Source organism: Mercenaria mercenaria, unplaced genomic scaffold (genome assembly GCF_021730395.1).
Source record: "Mercenaria mercenaria strain notata unplaced genomic scaffold, MADL_Memer_1 contig_3646, whole genome shotgun sequence".
NCBI classification, from domain to species: Eukaryota; Metazoa; Mollusca; class Bivalvia; order Venerida; family Veneridae; genus Mercenaria; species Mercenaria mercenaria.
Genome location: NW_026461805.1, coordinates 44,602 through 67,362, shown reverse-complemented (window position 1 = coordinate 67,362; position 22,761 = coordinate 44,602). Strand labels below are relative to the sequence as shown.

General features: G+C 34.1%; 1 long non-coding RNA gene across 1 annotated transcript; it reads left to right on the top strand.

Moving 5' to 3' along the window:
* The first annotated feature begins 1,099 nt into the window (after positions 1-1,099).
* On the top strand, positions 1,100-5,210 carry LOC123552824 (uncharacterized). Its single transcript, XR_008369302.1, has 4 exons — positions 1,100-1,618; positions 2,404-2,445; positions 3,083-4,351; positions 4,664-5,210. It is a non-coding gene; the product is annotated as an uncharacterized LOC123552824 (long non-coding RNA).
* The last annotated feature ends 17,551 nt before the right edge of the window (positions 5,211-22,761 follow it).

Below are 22,761 nucleotides of genomic sequence, written 5' to 3'. Positions count from 1 at the left end.
GATCACTAAGTATCAGAGTGACAGAGTCTGACTCGATGGAAATTTCAAAACCGAGGGTATACAGGTTAATAACATTTGGCAAACTATATCCTCGGAGACTTGCAATGGATTATACTGTCTAACTATACGGCTCACAGTACCATGTAAGAAAATATTATCTATTCAATTCTTCAGTTCGGATTCCTGTGGAATGTTTCATCCATCAATCAAAATAAAAAGATTTAATCAGCTGTTAAATGACCTTCATCCCCGATATAAACAGGAAGTAAAGATGAAATCATTACCGGCCTACTGCCGGGAAAGTGGAAGAGTATCTACCTGATTTACGTACACAACGTCCAGCATAATGAAGTCTATGTCCGATAAAATAATATTTTTGGGGGGATAACAGTTATCTCAGCTGTGCGATAAAGTGCTTCAAAACTCTTTTGTTGTTATTTTTCAATTGTCTGTAGACAAACCTCAAGCCAGAGTAGTCTCGAAAGATGACAAAAAGCTAGAGACGTTATATGTTGCTGTTTTATAAACATATAAGCAGTACCATTTAGCCTATTTCTACCAAAAGTAGTGATTCTCTGCGGTTTAACCCGACTGTTTGGCACATATTCATCTACATAAAAGAGCAATAATATAGACAAACCTCAAGACAGAGTAGTCTCGAATGATGATAAAAGCTAGGGACGTTATATGTTGCTGTTTTATAAACATATAAGCATTTAGCCTTTTTCTACCATAAGTAGTGATTCTCTGCGATTCCACCCGACTGTTGGGCACACATTTATCTACATAAAACAGAAATAATATGCAAAAATCAAACTTACTAGTTTTCATTATTGATAAATGAATCTCCAAATCAAGATTTGTTTGTTCCATGCATTGCCAATATTGTTTCACCGTTGAAAAAACGTATAGAGCCTTGAAACAATGTTTTAGTGCACTTCATGTAACCAATTACACATCTACGTAAGAACAATAATTTACCATACAAAGCACTATAGTTTTTTTTTTGTACTGAGAAAAACGACAAAGCCGTCAATAAACTCATGAAACTCTTGACTACGTTTTATGAATTTTTAAATTGATAGCGATATTTAGTTCAAATTCGGTGTAAACATGACGGCTATGATATACTTCAGTACTACAACAGCAATGTAAGGTATATAACAAAACTCCGAATCCCTTATAATAGAGCACATGTCTAAGCTATTCAATATCGCGTAAGTACTACCAAAATGTAAACATAGAATGGGATAAAGAAATATAAAAATATATTGTATAAAATCTCTTTTAGGTCCTCCACAGATTTCAGAAGTAGAAATAATTGAACAGCACAATACGTCATTAAGATTGTTAATTAATTACACCAGCGAGGGAAAACGAAATATCAATTACTGTATATATGTGAAACCTCCTATTACCACAACAGTTTTACAAAACGTAGACAAAATGGATGAATCCTGTGCAGATAGTTCCAACGAGGAATACAGTGTTTTTTGTACAAACAGCAGCACCTATATGATTTCTGGTCTAGCATCTGGAACAAGTTACTCTTTAGATATATTTTCCTGCATTAATGGACTGAAAAGTGAAATGCCATATTCCTTAACAACAGTTACGAGTAAGTATGCATTATGTACTTTTTTCACTCTGTTTATTAAATCTGTGAATTATCGATTAAATTGTATCAAATATTTTCAGGTTGATTTTTATTTTCAAATTCAGATCAGGAAGTCTTTATGAAAGGACATATTTTTAAAAATATGTCAAACGTTTACTAACTTATTGCTAGAATCAAATACTTTCATACATGTAGTAAACACGTTAATTAATTAATTTAAACACAACGAAAATCCTATACGCCTCACAGGTGTTCTGCTAAATTATGTCACGAGAGTGTATGTCTGTGTCCATGTCTTACAGGTATGATATAGAAAATTAAGATAAAGCAGCATATCTTCTAGTACTATGTGACATCACCATACTAATAAGTGTTTTATCAATAAAACTGAGCATGGTATATCATATAAGAAATAATGATATCAAATTAATCCTTTTTTCTTGAGAATTACATACCACTACTCTACTATTCGAAAAGATAAAACATACACAAAAATCTAGCAATACTTCGCAATTACCATCCATTTTTGAGTTGGGATATTTCATATGTGCTTATTCGTGACATTTGAAGGAGTAAAGAGTGGTCAGAAACGACGTTTCCTCTGGAAGAGATTGATATAGTATTACAATAATAAGAACTTAAAACAGAAACGCCTCCCAATCAAACGACTTAAAATAAGTAAGTCATCATTATTGAAGGTATATAGTATAGCTTATTGAAACATTTTTTAATTCAAAATTTATTCAAGGTATCATGAAAAAATCTAGTAGTTTATTTTTTTCCAGACTCACACAGCCAAGACCGAATTCGCCCAGACAGACACCTAGGTATAGTAAATCTTGATTAACACCGTATATGGATTTTTTGTTGTAGTATTTATTCTTTACCTTACATGGTTACTGAGTTGTGCTTCAGACATGAACTAAGACGGATAGATGCAACGCCTCACATCTCACATCGTATGTCTTTTTTTCTTTTGTGTTGTGGGGGCGGGGGAGGGGGGTGGGTGTTCAGAACGGGCGTATAAAACATTTTACTGGATCGCCACTTGGATAGTCGTAAGATATGATTCCTGAATTAAACTTCAACTCAATAATTTCTTAAAAAGTATCGTTTTGGGGAAAAATACGAAATAGTTTTACACTACAATATGCACGTTTTAGTCGATCGTTCAAACCTACTGAAAGAGACAGACATATGTATATGGGAAAACATATGTACTATTATTACGCACATTTGTCTTATGCTTTTACGAATTTTCATTCAATTTCAGTATATATTTTGTTCTGGAAGTGTCCATATATCAGTAAATTTGTATTTATATACCTTGTGGTTTGAAGATATTACTTTCAGGGGTACGGAATCTCGCATATTTACACAACTTCTATTAAATATATAAATTATTTAAAATAATTGCGTACTTGTTTATTTAGTAATGTGGAATTTCGAATCTCATTTTTTCAGTAATTGTGGTTCCAGTAGTGTTTGGTTGTTTACTGGTTGTAGCGGCTGCAGTGCTACTTCTCGTTTATGTGAGAAGGAAAGTATCTTTTGTACTGATGAACACAGTGTTATTATTTCTTTTAAAAAGGAACATGAAAACTTTGAAGTTCATTTAAGACTTAGCGGTTGTTTTAAGAATTAAATCCTACTTTTGTGCGTTTATACGGTATAAACCACATTGGGACTTTTTGAATAGCATTAGCGATTCTTGGATACTTTGCAAGAAGTCACAATGTGACTTATACATCAGTAAACGTCAAAAAATAGAATTCATTTCTTATATTGACATTCTTACGGTACCTTGCTACCAATGGTAAGTGGTTTGCTTTCCACGAGTAAATGTCAAGATATCTAGCTTATCAATTGCTAAATAGAACAGGCAAAAAAGACCCGCTCAGGTTTGATTGCAATTCGCTTTCTGATAAAAAAGAAGTTCCTGGTTTAAGTTTGAAATATCATTGTATCAAGTGAAAAGGCATACAGTTATGTCGATTCAGTTTTGATTTTTACCGTCAAAACAATTAGTCAAAGTTATAATGAAATGTTTCTTTTAATATTCTGTTTTCAAATGTTGAAAGCATTTTTTCCATCGACGCCATTATCTTCATGTTTCTATGAGTGACGTCACATTGAGCGTGCATTCCCGAGGAAAGAGCCGTCCTATAAATTATTACTCCCATGATGATTAAATGAAAGTAAACGATTTTATCCTTTCTGTACAAAGTGTATAGCGAAATGGATTCAGTGTTTTCGGTATATCTATATACGAAGTAATATCTTTATTATCTCACTGCCTTTGATCTATATCAATGACGTTTAAGACGTGCAGCAAGCCCTGAGAAATACTGCCCGCCCTATTGGTGTGCAGATCTTTTCAATATAATAGAAGTTATATTAACATATTTTTAAATTGTTATCATTATTTTACGATACAATGATACCCTAGAGACAATATAAACATGCTGAATATACACAAGGTGATCTTTGCTTTCATTCCTGATCGTGTTTCAGACGCCGGTTTGCGAGAGATACTAAAACACATGAACAGGAACCATATATTTCGTTACCAGAGCAAGGTCAACAGAACAATTCCCATAACGAAGCATATGAAAAGTTAAATAGGTATGTAAATGATAAGCCTGAAGAGATGTATCAGCAGCTGAAAGCAGATAAAAATGAAGAATATCAAGAAATGTATGATGTAGTTACTGACTCCCGAAATCAGAATAGGTAAGTACCTTTAAGGCAATCTTGATTGAAACCGACTACGCAAATATCCGCGATGTAAACGAATATGTGGTACTCTTAAACAACACACCATATATTAAGTATGTATGTATGTAAGCCAGTTTAGTCAGTAATTATAGATCTACCTTCTGTGTACGAGTATTTTCTTTCTCCTTTGAGATTTAAATAATTTCATTTCTGAAATATCAACGTCTTTCTCACAGTGTTTATGAAAACTCATTTTCCCGTAAGACACTGTAACTGGGTCGTACATTTACTACTCATCAATTTAAGATCATCATTATGTATTTAAAGGAAAGTTACCAAACAAGTTCATTTGCAAGAAGTCGAACAGGGTCGTACACCCTCTAAAGAAAGGCTGAACAGACAAGCTGAAGGACAAGACAACACTAGCAATGGTGAAAATCGTGATATTGAAAGATCAAACATGTATGTAAATGTTAACCTAGCAGGAGAGATATCTCGTATGAGCAACAAATGCTAACTAAGGTGGGGATACTCGGGGAAAACATGTTTCAGTTAAGGAGGACAGACCAGTCAACAAAAGTGACCACAAAGTCAAAACAGATAAGCAAGACTTTGCTATGTATGTAATTGCAAAATGAATTTAGGACGACATTGTTTACAACTGGTTTCAACAAAAACACATGCTTTTGTTTTCAGCATTTTGCCGTAATAACAAGATGTATCCTTATATTCTAATTACTTTGTGTACTTATTTATAATTCGCCAAACTACCTTCAAATGATTGTGTTCATATATTCCAGAAATAAAATCTTACTTGACGTCCATTTAATAGCCTTGTAAAATATAATTCCTGTTAAGCCGGTGTTAAGGGAACATAGTGAGGGTTACACATTACATTCCCTCTCAATAACAAACTACGAAAAGATATTGTTTAACCTATTATTAATAATTCAAAATACTGCCATGCCGTGAGGTTACCGTTAGAGAGAGAGAGGGAGAGAGAGAGAGAGACAGAGAGTGATGAATGACATGCTTTCGATACCAAGGATAACACAATAAAGCGCCAGCGCTTATTTCCACTGACGTCCTTATAGCATTGGTGGCGTGGCGTAGAGAGGCAAATTTAAAAGGCACTGCAATAACATCACAATTAATTTGCATATCACAGTTGTCAGGATACTGGTTATATGACCCAGGGAAGTGCCTATGCCTTTAGTATCTTGAACAATGGTTTGGGTCCAATCGCTAAGGTGACTATGTCTTAGACTAGCTGACAAACGATGTAGAATGTCCCTTGTTAAAACGTACAGCTGGTGAGTCTAAATATCTCATATACAGTTTTCCTCTGGCTACCTTGCTTAAATGATTCGTGTACCAAAACTAACAATTTTCAATTAAAAATGATTAGCTCAAACTCCTATAGGCTGGAGACTCTATGCTTGACTAGTCTTTTTGTTGAAGTTCCCGCCAGACTTTGAATCAACAACATACGAGTCCTATCGTAGATGCTCGGCCTCTGTCCTCTCAAACTCTATAGGATTGCCCTGACTCCTGGATGCTCAGCGCCTATAGGCTATCATATGTAGCATTCAACTGCCATATAGGTATATCCCCGATGTCTTGGCTGTAATGTCTTACTGTCTTCGCCAGTACTGCTGAACCGTCTATAAGCTGGAACTTTCTTACTATCTCAGTAGATTACCAAACTCTGGGTCTCTGTCTCAGTTTTCCGATGCTCAGCCTATATTTGCTATAGTCTATAAACTTCCAGTCTTCTTTTTAATAATGTATCCGCCTTGACAGGATAACTGCAATAGTCTCCTTAAATTATTAGTTGAATCCTCGATGTACCTTTTTCAACCGCTGGATACCAAATGCCCTCTCTGTCATCCATCTGCCTATTTATACCCCAGCAGATGTGCTATTTTTAGAACTTGTTTCTGATTGGTTCAAATTTAAACATAGCGTTTTACAACGAGTATTTGCTCTATCAAATATATGGTTCCCTTTAACTTTTGTATATGATATAATGTGCGAAGCTTGGACCCAGCTATCCACAAAATCAGTCACAAATGACCCAATTTCTATTATTTACAGCAATTCAACAATAATGATAGCAATGACAACCTGAAAAGGGAGTCAAGCACTATCTGTGCTTATGTGTTACGTTATCCATATATTAAATATACAAATTATTCTGACAACAACTGAACTTTGAAATGTAATTATCACAGCAGATCGAATATAATTTGTAAAGATAAAAATCTAGTGGACAAATTTAACAAATAAAAAATATCACAGAACTACTTAATCACAATAATACCGGTTAATAGAAACCATGTTTTTAGAAGGTAAGTGCAAATTGCACTGTAAGAATGCTATGGAATTAGATGCTTAAAATTAGAAACTAGTAAAATATTTAGATATGCCTTAGCCGAAACAAACAACGGCACTTAAAAAATAGTTTGATAGAAATGCAGTAGACATCCGATAAAAACTGTTTAAGAAGTTACTTTTGATTGTAGCCAAAGATTCTGTGCATAAATACAACAATAGATTTAGAAACAAAAGCGGTTATCGTCTTCCAAAGGTAAAAGAGCTGTGCTCAAGATCATTTTGCTTCATAGGTTCTATGGAATAGGTTACCATCAGATATAACAACAAAATAGAGAAATTGCATCATTTTAAGGTTGCAATCAAAAGTAACTTCTTAATTCATCCATATACCTAGGGGCCATATTGTTTCTGAACTTGAAAACACGAAACAACATCAAATATTAAACTCCTTTCTCAAGTGGTAAACAGGTAAGATATTTAAAATGTTCAAAACCAATATAGGTTCTGGAATCAAGATTAAGTACACATCTAACCATTTTATTTTAAGTACTTTACAATGTATTTTTTTAAACCCTGAGATAAGATTTTGTACCATACTGAACAAGCATAATATTTGACCATGAATAAAGTAAACCGCACTTTTCAGGCTTATTTTAAGACGTTATTTTGAATTATTAACCATATCAGATACCATAGTGTTTTAACATCATATTTTAACTTTAGAAAGATGAAAACAATGACATTGTAATAATTTCACTCATATAGCAAATTCATAGAATAGTTTTCATTTCTGTACGTCAAATCTAGGCTTTATTCTACGTTTTCTTGATAAATGACGTTACGCAATAACTTTCGGTTTATCAAACGTACTTAACTACCATAATGCTAAAACGTTTTATTTGATACCTTTATAAATTCTGTCAATAATATGGCTTTTATTGCTCAAGTCAATACGAGCAGGCAAATAAAATCCGTATTATACCTTATGTGTTGTATGTTGTCCGGCTACTCTCATTTAATATGCTTAACCTGACATAGGTCTGTAAATAATACACACAAAAACTACTCTCAGTTCTGCTTTGATATCGATAATCATGGAAGTTTGTTTTCGATAGCAAAACGACGAAAAGGTGTAGATATATAATTAAACGGTTATTATAACTGTAGCTAGTTCTAGCATTTTGTCGTGGATTTTGTCAGACTGGATCACACTCTGCGCGCCTCGTGCGATCCGCTCTGGGAAAACCCGCTCGACTCGGATACAGCATTCCTGATCAAACTACTATTATCGTTGCAGTTTTATACTATCTAGAGTTTTGACGCTACCTCTCGACATTTTCCGGTCATAGTTTTTATCTAGGGCCCGCCAATGGATGATAGATTCGACTTTTAGTGTGGTTATATTTTCTGGTCCTTTGAGATCATGGAGTCAAGTCAACATATGTGTAACAGAGTTACACTTAAACTGATCCTCGGGGACACATTTCATTACATGCACTTCTCATGAACAGACTCAAACAAACCGAATGGTCGAATTTTGTGCTTGAAATGATAAATCCTGGACTGAATATGGTGCGGACAAAGGTAAGATTTGCTTGGAATAATATATCAGAGGTCATGATAAGGTTGATATATTATTTGACCTTTGTGGCAGAATGGGGAGTCATTTACTGAATATTGTATAACAGTGGCAACTAAAACTTATACTGTCGCAGCATATTAAATATCATAACTGACGAGGTTGCTATATTCAGTCGGTCCTAGAAATAAGAAACCGGATTAAAAAAGGTACAGACAGACAGGGATAAGATATACTTGTTACAATATACGATGAATACGGCATATATTGTCCGAGAAATAAGGAAATATAGGCTGAGCATGGTGTGGAGAGAGGTGGGAATTGGATTTATTACTACAACATATTGAAAAAAAGTAAAAAGAGGTCACGACTAGTTTGATATATTAAATCTGGTCCTAGAAATTAGCAAAGATAAGACAACAATTTCAACATTGAGATATTAATTTAGTACTACTCCTAAAAATAAGCGCCTATTAATTTAGTATAACAATGCATGTGAAATATAACCGAATTCTTACAACATGACAGAGTGATTAAGTAAGAAACGCACGTTACAATATATCAAAGTGATATTCTCAAAATGACATTTATTTTATATATGGTCTATTCATCTATGTATACATTTGCATTGACTCGCAAAACTACGGTGTTCCGTTTGGACAATCGTGACCTCTTATTTAATACTAAACCGCGATGCACGATGGTACGATGACGAAAACACGATGGCACGATGGCTCGATGGTGAAACAACGATGGTACGATGGTGAAAACGTGATGGCTCGATGACGAAATCGCGATGGTGTGGTGGTACTATGGTAAAATGTCGATGTAATATCGCGTTTTCATCATCGTAACATCTCGTTTTCACCATCGTATCATCGTACCATCGCGTTTTCACCATCGTGTCATCGCGTTTTCATCATCGTACCATCGCATTTTTACAATCGTACCATCGCGTTATCACCATCGTATCATCGCATTTTCACCATCGTACCATCGAATTCCGGTGGTCATGCGCAGTAGATAACAGGCTTGATAAATCTCATTTTCACCTTGCACTCTGTACCTTCTACATCCTAACAAGAATAAGCTGAGTTTAAATAATGTGACCAATTACACCCAGCTTTTTATTTACATTCATGCATACATAAAATACAAAGGATGAGCACTTGAAGATTTTACAGTTTTAATGAACTGATCACTTAACATTTTGAAAAGCATTTTGCAAAACAGCAGAATCCAAATGGTAAATTTCTTCTCACAAAATACACTTAGTTACATTCATCTATTGTTGACAAAAATACAAGTGTACGGGACTATGCATTTCTAACCGGAAGGCGATGGTACGATGGTGAAAACGCGATGGTACGATGGTGAAACCACGATGGTACGATGATGATAACGCGATGGCACGATGGTGAAAACGCGATGGTAAGATGGTGAAAACGCGATGGTACGATGGTGAAACCACGATGGTACGATGATGATAACGCGAGGGTACGATGGTGAAACGCGATGGTACGATGGTGAAACCACGATGGTATGATGATGATAACGCGATAGCACGATGGTGAAAACACGATGGTACGATGATGAAAACGCGATGGCACGATGGTACGATGATGAAAACGCGATGGTGCGATGGTGAAAACGCGAAGGTACGATGATGAAAACGCGATATTACATCGACTTTCACCATCGTACCCTCGCACCATCGCGATTTCATCATCGTGCCATCGCGTTTTCTCCATCGTACCATCGTTGTTTTCATCATCCTGCCATCGCGCCATCGCGTTTTCGACATCGAACCATCGCATTTTATTATTAAATAAATTGCCTCGAATATCTAAACGGACACCGTACAAAAGAGATCTTGTTATGAAAATATAAATTTTATGTTTAAAGGATCAGTATGTTTACATCTACAAGTGCCTAAAGCGTTCATTACAACTGATGAAGAGGAAGAAGACGAGGATGAAGATGTAAATTCTGATCTTTTGTTTTTAATGTCTTAGGAAAAATAAGTTATTCGCAGTATTCCACCGAACTAAGCTACTAAACGTTTATATAAATATTATAAGAAATGAAGAATTATAAAACGTTATCTATATGAAGACACAATTTGCTTAGCGGCAAGTCCTTTTTATGCATAAAGTCCAGGAAAGTATCTGCGGCAGATTCGTGTACACAAGTCTAATTTAAAATACACTAGGGGAATAAAATAGTATTTACACTAGTGGTATTATGTACATGTTAAGGCAGAGTGGGATTATAAAATAAAATTAGGAATAAATGGTGAAAAACCTGTGAAGCAGTTTAACTGTTGTGTTTAAAGAACACTTTGGACAGAAAATTGCATTACAACGCTTGAAATATATGACATTGTTTTACGACGTCTGTTTAATTGATGGTAATGTTACTTCTTTATACACAGTTTCGTAGTCAGAGAGTAATACCATACTTCCAGATTCTATTTTTCCTACTAATATATTGTAAGTCAACCTATATAAATTGGATAAGTTAAAACATCTAAAATATACATTTGATGAAGACATATGTTAAGAACATCTGCATTAAAGGTATTTCAGGGTTGTGCGCAAAACTACTGTAACTTGTTCTTTATTCATGTACAGTTTCAACAGTTTTGTACTCAGCCCACGAGTTTAAAAAAAAACCATGTAAGAATGGATTTTTTTTTTAGAATGAGTCTGAATGAGTAGTGATTGTCTTGATTGTTAACACCAGTTTTCAAAAAAGGACACGTTATTTAACTAGATACGCTGTATAGATCTGTGCTACATTAGCCTATTCTTCTATACATCTATCCTGATCAGTTACATAAAATTTAATATGTCATTGTGTGATGACAATTTTCTCATCAATCAAAGTCGTATTATGTTACATCATTTTATCTTAACATGCATCGAAACGTTTTTTTACAAATACCTTGAATGTTTGAATCTATTCACGTTTAGATACCGACTACATTTTCATGGTAAATATTGCACATTTTATCAAGAAGAAAAATTCACAGATTGCATAATGCTCTGAAAATAAGTTCATTTCCCTTCAGGTATAATTACAAAACTGTGTCCATTGTCCGTCGTGAGTGCGTCTGTCCATCGTCAATAAATGTGTTTAAAAGACATCTCCTATAAAACCACTAAATAGAGTTTGATGAAAATTAGTTTGGATGTTCATTTGAAAATAATATACCAAAGAGTTTCAAACAGTTCCGCTTGGTTGCCGTTTTGTCCTCCACCTCTGATTCATGTGAGGAAGTTGGCCGTTACTTGCGGAGAACAGGTTTGTACTGGTACAGAATCCAGAAACACTGGTTCGGTTAACTGCCTGCCATTACATGACTGAAAATTGATGAAAAACGGTGTTAAACCCAAAACAAACAAACAAACAAAACAGCAACATACAATGCATTTTAATTGAAATTTGAATAAAATTCGAATACTTTTCTCGTCTGCTGTAGATTTTGTGCTAATTGCAAACCGACATAGTGATGTCTTTCATGACATATTAACCTTTTTTTTCTTTTCCGCTATAGATTCTCGAGAAAAAAAGACAAAAAATAGTTTAAAATCATTGCTTCAGTTATATATAATTTGATTATTTAATAATCATTCTTATATGTTAACATTCAATAAATTTCCTTCCTCGATCATTTTTTGTTGTCTTAGAAGCATCCCAAATCTTGACATATGTTTATAGAATTGCTTATATCACACAGAGATTTCAACAAATGTATTTAGATAATCAAATAATTTTATCAATTTTACGAATAAAAAATTCTTTTCTTTATTTTTTTTTTTCCTTTTTTTTTTATTTATTTTTTTTTTTTTTTGTTCTTTTTTCCCTGGAAAATTGTCATTTAAGCACAAATCGTATTGCAATTCTGTTTTAATTAAATTTCCTTTTGACAGAAAACAAATAGCACCGTTTACCGGTAAAAGCTAGAAAGAAATGTATTTAAGTATATTTAGTATATTTTTGTGAAAAGTCAGTATCTGAGCTTTTAATTACATTTATGAGAACAGTTCGCCTATTTCTTGTAAATGTTTATCTGATATTTGAAAATAACGTAACGAATACCATAAAAAGTGTAATTCTAATACTAAAATATTTTCAAGTACACGATAATATGTTTTTGAGTCACGGATATTCCCAATTCAAAAAGTCACAAGCAACGATTATTTAAATTGAACAGATCGAGGTACTTCAGTCTTTCAGACATGATTGCAGCAAATTTGTTATTTAATGGCGAAGACGAAACTACTTTTGAATAGCAAATTCATTATTGTGCTTGATTTTGCGTATTACGCGGTATGTCATGTCATTAATTCACCTACTGCCATATATTATCAATGGCTTTTACTAGAAGAGGAGCGTCCGTGATAAATGAAAGACACCGGTATATACCGGATTCAAGTGATTTGAATGAGAAGTATGTTAATGTATATATTTTGTAACCATGGTAATCTAACCTAACCTTTAGTCAGTACTTTTTTACATATCATACACTAAATGTAATAATTTGCGTAGTTTGAAATGCATCACTTTTCCTGTTTGGTATATCATGGAGAGCGTTATACATCATCCAAGGTCTTAAGATGTCTCTAGAGCAGAATTTTTGTGCCATCTCAAGATTGCATTTGTTTGGCAAATACAATGAAAAAATTAAATAACGATAAATCTAAGCCACAAAAATGTGGCGAGAATTTTTTTTCAGGATCGACATCTTCCAAATTATGTAATGCATTTAAAACTACACATATGTTTGAAAAGAAAATGTAGACACTATATTAAGTCAATCTTCTTTATAGCGCAAGAGGGAATTTCAAAATAACATGTTACAAATGGCCACCATAACAAAAAGTTGTGTCGTCTCGATCGCAAGACAAAGATCCTTAGCTGAAGAGGAAAGTCATGCATAGAGGTGAAAGCTTTTCGCCATTTTTTGTTGTTGTGCCTGCATAAATTGATAGATATTCCGGGCACATTTGATATTTAAATGAAGGTGATGTGTCATGCGCAAACCGCAGACCGTCAGGTTAAATTCAAGTCAATGTCGGGGATCATTTTTCTTATACTGTCTATTGCTTTTAAAAGCAGAAGTGGATATTGACACGGGTTAAGATAACCAAGCAAACATCTCAGAAGACATAGTCCTTCTTAAAGGCCAGGTGGAAAGAGGTCATAGAAATATAAGAAATTAAGCGGCTAAAGTCTTCGTAAAATTGAGTTTTAATTTTGATTGATAACGTCGAAACTTTTCTCTCTTTTTATATCTGATTTCACATCCACAATGTACGATGGTATATAAAAGACAAGCATTTACTTTTAAAGATTAAATTATCTCTTGCGCACGACATCTTACCTCGTACCCAACACATCATTAAATATTTCCGATTGTTTACTGGGTTAAATTAGCTTAACGAAAAGCAATGTGTATAAGAAAATTTAAAGTAAACTGATAAATCATATTAAAACAAAATTTTCAAAATTTCATAATATTTATATTAGCATCTTCTCCAAAAAGAGCGTTATTAAGTAACAGAAATATATAGCTATTTATAGTTACATCGAGAGGGGCAATAAAGTGGAAGTTACAGCATCAAAAAATCGTATTTAGCCGCTTATTTCTTTCCTTCTTTATTTCGTTATGCCCTTACTCTTTCTTCTGCACTGTATCAAGTATTTGATACACAGTAACGTTGACGTCTATTCGACCAAATAAATTGCAAATTACAATATCTGATCTACTATTTAACACAGTATATAATATTAGGAATGATAATGCGAAAGGCGGTTGATCTAATTGAATTAAAGTATAAAATAGCTGTTTGCTGAACCACTACATCATTCCCAATGGACAGGTACAAAAATGTACTGTTCATAAGAATTCTTCAGTTTCATTGTCGTCAGCCTATTTCAACCTTACTATGCTCTATGATACTAATTACGGATATAGCTGATTAGTTTATATCCTATAAAAGTGCAGTATTTTTAATAGACATATATTTATTCATTTCCCATAACTGAATATACAGGAAAACCATTTTAAAAGAGAACTGCTCTCACACTCTGCATTGTTCCTACCGATTTTGTATATGTGTTATATACACAAAGTGCTCGATTGAGCTATTGTGATCGCTCACCGTCCGGCGTCCGTCCGGCTGCCCACACTTCCTTTTAAACAATATCTTCTCCTTAATCACCAGGTCGATTTTTGATGAAACTTCACAGAAATGTTCCTTTGATGGTCTTCTTAAAGAATTGTTCAAATAATTCAATTCAATATAGAGTTATTGTTGTATTGGCAACCGAAAGGAAAACTAAACAAATATTTTGTGTTTGCCATGCTCCAGTGGTTCTCTACCAAGATTCAAATCATGACCCTGAGGTCAATATAGGTCACGCCCGGATGGTATTTTTTCGTGGTCTTATTTATTTTTGAAGCAATGGCAAAGAAATTGGGAACACTAGTATAGTGTTAGATACAGAGTTAGATACTCATCTTGAATAGTCTAAATCATGACCTACTGACCTTTGATTTTTTGAAGGTAAAGCATTGGAATTTTGTCCACATGAAAATACTTTTATAGGGAGTTCAATACTCATCTTGAATAGTCTTAATAATGACCTATTGACCTTCTTTCTTAAATTGAAGGTATAGAAATTTGGACCGAGTTTGAAACTTTTGAGTTTAATACTCATCTTTAATAAACTTAACTCTGACCTAATGACCAACTTTCTTTTATTCGAAGCTACAGCAAAGAGGGTTTGACCTTCTGAACGATTTTGATACAGATTTAAATTCTTATCTTTAATAATCCTCAAAGAGATCTTCTTGTTTGTAAAGTTACAGCATAGAAATTATGATACATATTTCAATATTCATCTTGAATAGTATTAATCTTGATCTAGTGACCTACTTTCTTGCTTTTTTTAAAGGTACAACATAGAAATTTGGACCACTTGTATAACTTTTGATACAGATTTCAATACTTATCTTTAATATTCTTAACCCTGATCTAATGACCTATTTTCTTGCATTTGAAGCTACAGCAAAGAAATTAGGACCACATGTATATTTTTTAGATAAATTTGAGTTGCTATCTTGAAAAAATCTTTACCATGACCTGCTCGACTAGTTTTGTTTCGTTTTTGAAGCTTTATTAAAAGAAATTCATTCAAGCAAGAACTAAACTATGGTGAGCGATATAAGTCTATCATGGCTCTCTGGCTTTCATGTTGTATTTTGCAAACATGCAATTGAAAGTACCTCAGGTTGGATTTTTGAAGAAACCTGTGCGTTATATTTTTACGATACAGCTTCTTTTTGTTACTTTGCGATGCATGGCTCTATGGCTGTGTTTGAGGGTTCTCTGTGCTTCCTAGTAATCTACCCTAACATTTCTCTGTCGGCAGCTCACTATAGTGTTTAATTACTTATCAGAAATACATTGTATACGTTTCTTAGAACTGGGTGTAAAACCGAAACTGTTACATTAATTTCCCTTCAGGTGAATGCCAAACCTAAAGCGGAGGCAGAAACATCTTGATATAATATGTAATAACATTTCAGAACACATCAGTTAAAAGTGGCGCTAACACAAGGTGCAAATCCAACATTTTCAAGTACAATATCAACGATGATACAGGAAATGACTCAAGCTTTTAAGGAGGACGCAGTGATAATGTGGTAATTCCGATGGTAGAGTCTGAGCCTACAAGGAATGTTGGGCATGGGCGGTTCAGTGGACGGATGTATGCAGTGTTGGTTGCATGGAGGCATGATGGGAGTCATGATCGGTGGTGCCGACGGATAAATGAGAAATATGATGAGCAGTTTTGGTAGTGGTATTGGAAAATGATACAAGGCATGACTTGCGGAAGGTTAACAAGACGCTGCAAATTTCAAAGGTATGAGCAAAATGGGATGACGGGAGGTATAGGAGGAATGGTGGTAAATATTGGACATATGTCGGGCAAATTTAGTTCGATGGGATGAATTTGAGTAATCTTATGTCTTGACGTGTTAAAAACTTAAGTGTGGACTTGTCTGACAATTTCTGGAGCATTTCAAATCAATAATGTCATGATTGATAAGTGTATTTATAGTGCGGAAATGCATATACTATGGTGATAATTGTTGACTACAGTTGCTTTTTTTCTTCCTATGAATAAGACACTTTATTCAAAGATTAATATAAGCCATATGATAGAGAATATTATGCCACTGTCTTTTTGTACATTTAGTATTTAAGTCGAGCTAAAGAAAAGTATAAATTGCACTGTTCTGCAGCGCAGTGACTATTTATTTCCAATTCCCGTCATAATTTAAAGCACAGACAGTCTGAGACCTATCTCTCATTGACAATATAAATACTGTATACGTGGTTAAGCTAGCGATGTAGAAATAATGGCGAATTTATTTCGCGAATTAACAAAATTCGCTAACATTTTCTCCAGGGCAAATATCAGCAAACCCATCATTTGTAGTTCATGAGAGAAATTGACCCTCTGTACTGGTCTGTACACTTTACACGTTTAAGAAACCCTTTTAGGCATTAAATATAATCAAAAAAGCTCGAACTACTGTTTGGTTACACTTATAAAAGTTAAAGACAATCATTATTTGATTAAATTTCCATTTGATGACATTTACAAAACTAGCAAAGCTAATTACTGTAAACTGACATAAGCAAGTAAATATTTTTGTACTGTATATATAAAAAAGACAAACAACTATTTTAGTAATCTGTAGCACGTTGTTTTTATTATGAACGTTTGCGAATAACTAAAACTACAATCATGTGTAATATTTATACCTTAAAATATCTTATTTTATTTTTACTTATAATGTTTTGAACGTTTATGATTATTGAGATATTAATTTTATGATTTTCAAAAAAAGAAAGATAAATGACCAAATCTTTAAACTGGTTGATTTTCCCGCACCTAGCTTCATATAAGGTATAATAATGCTGTTCTGCAGCAAAAATGCAGTTATTACACCAGACTCATTAGTAATTCTTATGAAGTGCTATTTTTACGCAAGTTGAAAATTGGGAATTCGCTAACATTTTCGCACGCCAAATGCCTGGGATTATTAATATGGTGAAGGGCTCCTTTAAATTAAATTTGAGGGTAAAGGTACAAAAAAATAGCAAAAATGTGCGGCCATTCAGAAACGATTTATATAACTCACTGTATCTAAGATTTTCATGTCTTATGTGACAGTTCACTAGGTAATAAAAGCAAATGCTTACTTATCATCGTGATTCATACATACGTTTTTGTCATTATTTCGATTTAAAAGTTTAACTTCTACATTTTATCAAACTTTTAAGTCTTTAGTTTTGAGAGAAAATGCATCTGGTTAAACACAAACTGCAGAGTGCAAAACAAATTTTGCTAACATTTGGTTTTTGGCCGTACATACATGTCCCTGTTTTAAAAGATATCTTTAATTTGAATCATTTTTACGACATTGAGAAGAATATTGAACGTTAAATGTCAACATTTTTATATGGCTCATACCGAAGAACATTAGTCAGGCGTATATATAAACACGGAACTTTGAGTAGAAAATTTCTCGTTATTTAGTTGAAATAGAGTTATTTAATCAAAATTTCAAAAACGTAACACGCAGTTTCGAGTTATTTAGTCGACATTTCGTGTTGCATATCGTCTACAACATACACATGACACTTATACTCTGCGGTCTGCAATAGATCAACTACACTTTTTGATTAATTTTGTTTCGTCTTATTTTCTTAAAGGAAATGAAATATAAAAAAGGCCAATATATAAGTCTGCAAAACCGGAAGAAATAAAATTGCTCTACACGTTATGAAATTTAATAGACTAAAACATTTTGTATCTGTTTCATTATTTGTATCTTTTTTATAATATGTATCTACTTAGTCATAATTAGAAAGTATATAAACCGAAACAGTTCTGCACATTTTTATAAATTCGATAAGCAATTACAAAAAATAAAAGCAATTACAAAAAACACCTGATCAAAATCTTTATGAATACATGAAGATGTTGGAAATTAACCTTTAGCGCCTGTTAAAGTTTCGACGACTGGATCCAGAAATTCTATAATTAGACACGATATTTGTGGGATTGAATTGAAGTGATAAAAACTCATAAGTAGTGAAGAAGAGCTTTCATAGAAGTTTCTAGGAAATTAGATTCTAAGTTAAGACAAAAAAGAGAACTTAAGGGTATCTTCACCACCAGAAGACGATGAATCAGATACACATGTATTCTCTCTATCTGTAGTCTATCTTAGCCAACGAAATATCTAAGATAATGCTTAAATGTGGGGGCAGTGAGCGTATGCAAATACCCAGACAAAACAGTTTCCTGATTTTGAACATGTAGCACCCTGAATAGAAAGTAGTCAATCTGGAAATAGTATTGAAAAGAAATTACATCATTTCTCTTCTGCCCCATGTAAAGAAATCATTTCCGCAAATGTATGCACTTGAGAAATACACATTTTGTAAAGCATGTAAAGTAATGAATTAGATTTGATATTTAAGGGCAGTTTGTAAAAAAATGCTAAAAAAACAGTTATAACAGCTTGATACATGAGTTGCTGAATGTTTTAAAATTCCCATTTAAAAGAAGATTTTTAGAAAGTGTGATGAGCAATAGTTTCAAATGTTTTAGCTAACAAAACGTCAGTATACAAAATGGTTATAGTTAGCTTAGCGACTCGTTAATTAGAACAAAAATGCCAACATCAAATTTGTTTCGGAAGTTCTGTATTTAGATAGCTAAGCCTACTTAGTATAATTATAATTGACCTTACCCACATCGATACACATTTTTTGATATATTGTGAAAATAAAACCAGCGAGAAACGTCAATTCTAAAGTTGTTTCAATAAACAGGAAATATTCTTATTTATATCGATTTCTTAAAGCCTTTATGTTGAAATATTACAAATAAAGTGATGTAAAGTTTGCATGTTTAAAGAAGTATGCTTACTCCCTGTCAGTTCGATCCTTCATGTTGTTTCGGTCCCCTAGCATATTCAAAAATAACGTATATGACGTATATGACATCATCCGAGTAAATATTACGTTCGATACGTCGAAGATTTTCCAAAGCGTAAAACGTGAATATGCGATATGAATTATACGAATTATATGAATATAAACCATGCGCAAAAAGATGGTAAATCATCAAACAAAAGGTTGTCACAGTGTATATTCTGCTTAAATTTCACATAAATTCCTGATTATTTGCCATTAAATCATCGTAGTTTCCATTTAACTTTCGCCAAACTTTCCTCCACACAACCGGACGCTTGCAGGTTTGGGTTGATCTTTCAGCCGGTAGTTGCTTTCCTTTCAAAACTCCGTATTACTGTTAGATTTATACTACTGGTCGGTCACGAACATGCTTCCATTTTAATTCAAAACGAGATAAGCGGCCGACGATTTCGTACGAAGTTGGACCGTGCAGTTGGCCCGCACACCTGCTCTTTTGACACTATTTTTTTCTTGATATTGCTTTTACTCTTATTTAATTAAAAAGTTTGTTGCATAAAACCAGTATTTTTTTCAACTATCTAATTGGTTCTTATCCCAGCCAGCATTCTATATCGGCTCGATATCAAACCGACCTCGTAGCCTATAACAGCCCGATATCGGCTGCTTCACTTTCGGCTGCAAATAGGAATGATGTCGGCACGACGTTGGCAGACGGTAGCGGGCCAACATCATAATGACATTGGTCCGATATTGGCAAACGATATTTGGCCAACATCAAAATAAAATCAGCCCGATATTGGCAGATCATACTGTGGTTGCGAAATAGTGTGACACGCAGAGCTTTATCAAAGTTTTCTTAAAATATGCACCTTATAAATTCTCAAAGTAATTTTCTTGAGAACTGATGTGTCTTGCATCATGTTTTATACGGTTACGTTAGCTTTCTGTATATTCTTAGTACATGTACTACCAAAATTGTTCAATTAGAATTTTAAACATAGTTATATTTTCAATTTTTTGTAAGTATAAATATTTTTGTGTCGACATTTTATATAAAAATGAATAATTACCTTAATTATCACCTCCCTTTATTACATAAAATATTTTGATAAATACCGTCTACAAATTTTGTTTAGAACCCGGTTTGATTAATTCTAACATACATCATATTTGCTTAATAAATTAGCACATATAAACAATTTGTTCACTTTTTCACGTTTATCAATAATATTTTGAAAAGTTTAAGATAGAGTTTGAAAATATCGCTGTTTGACCAGGCTGACTCATGCAAAGAACCTCTGGTACCAGAGGCACCAGAGGCATAATTGTTTACCTTTGAATAATAGAAAGGGTGACAAAGCATAGCTAAGCGCATGCGATCACTGTGGTTGTTGTTGAGCGGGGTGATGTAATTGCCTGAACTGCAACATTTGGATTGCCTATGCCATGGAAGGTTTGTGTTCTGTCTGAATCCCTTTCTCATCCAAAATTAATGGCTTGTCCATCAAGTTATTCTCTTCCATAAAGTTTCTCAGATTCAGGAAATAAACTTCCACAGATTCCGGTGTAGCATTTTGTTTTTTTGCGCTGGGTCCTTCAAGCTACATGAATTTAGTTAAAACAATTACATTCTCTCACCTCTTAAGAAATGCATACGACAACACGTTGCCCAGTGCTGAACTTTTATTCTTTTTCCAAGATCATAGGTTATATCACTTTTTGTGTGTATGTGTTTCATAGCCCAAACCTCAGTTCTGTGCGTGCCTGTGAATGCCCCACTGTTTTTATTTTCGTTCTCTAATGTAAAGAATGTTTCATTTCCAAAATTAACAGGATCAATTCTCCCAGCAATTCTATCTCTCAGAGTAGTTTTATGAACATTAATGTCTGGTTGCCCTTTTCACTGGAACACCTTTTTCTGTCACACATTTGAAGGCTTTTAGTTAGGCAAGAGATGAATACCGTATATATTTCTTATCTAGCCTCTTCGTAGTAACATATGAATAATGAAAAAGTAACAACTCAAGGATAAGCAAACACTCAAGATGAATCTGTTATCCTCCACGCCCTGCACCCTCTTCAACACATATACACACCTTTCTTTTGGTTTGACCGTCTATATCCCAGCCAACATGACTATATCGGCCTTATATAGGTATAATGTCGGAATGTCGAGCTGTTGTAGTGCCGCAAAATATTGAAATCGGTAGATCGACATCAATCAGTATAACTATTTTGTACATCGAATTAACATCAGGCCGATATTGGATTCTCTAATACAACTATATTGTATTTTCTGCCACTTGTCAGGTTAACGTCTTGCAGCAATGATCAGATCTTGCTTATCTAAGACGGACATGCATCACATATAAAAACCCGGAAATCATCAATTGTGTAAGAGAAAAGGGAATAAAAATATTTGTGCGACCTATCTATAGTTCGACCATTCTTCAGCCCTTGGCCCTTTCAAAAATAATTATTACAGGATATGTGCCCAGCACATTTTTTTCTAAAATTGGGCAATCCATCAAAAAATACAATATCTGCGCACTTTCATGTAACGCGTGTCTAAATGTTCTGTCTCGACTAAATGTCCAGTCGGGTTTCCGCAAGACAGTAACTTTTAAGGAGTTCATTAAAGCAGCAAAAAATATTCCTCTGTGAAAGTTACAGAATTGTAAAAGTAATGGCCATAAAGTCTGTACCAGAAAAAGTGGAGGAATTCTTTAATGAGGAAATAGAGAAAATCGAGAAAATGGCAAGTTCCGGTAAAGATGCATCAGGGTGCATCTGCTCTTGTAAGAAGAAGAATCCAATGCAAATATCAGTGATCACCAAGCAAAATGCCTCAGGCAGAGCTATAATAGGTGACAAGTGCTATGACGACAGGACCAAGCATGAATACCAGAAAAAAACCAAGAGAAACCAATCACTACCTACCAAGCCCAAAAGCATCGACATGCGGGTTACAGAAAGTAAATGCAGACCTTGGAATAAGCGTTGACACTGATGGTTACATTTCTGCAGATAGTAAAGAGATCGTAGACGACGAAAAGTGCTGTATCTGTGAAAAATTCACGCCTCCTAAGCCCTTAAGCACAGTGAAATGCACTGCATCAATTCGTCAACTGGGGTCAATGTGATATCTGCCGTCACTGGGCCCACCTCTCATTTTGCACAGAGGAAAGCGTCATAAGAAGACATAGTACCTTCCTTTGCCTCCGCCCTACCCCACTGCAAATGAGAAAGAAATATTAGCCCTACATGTAAATACATATGTTTGTCTGTTTTGGTGTTTCCTTTCCAAAAGTTTAACTTGTTGATTTATCCAGCTTGATACTAATAACCCTGGTTATGTGTGTTCATAAAGTTACATTTACCTAGTTTGTACATTTTCCTTTTATGATTCTACAGACATGTGGCTTCAGGGTTGAATAAACGAAAGAGAACTGTGGTGTAAATACTATTTTTTCATA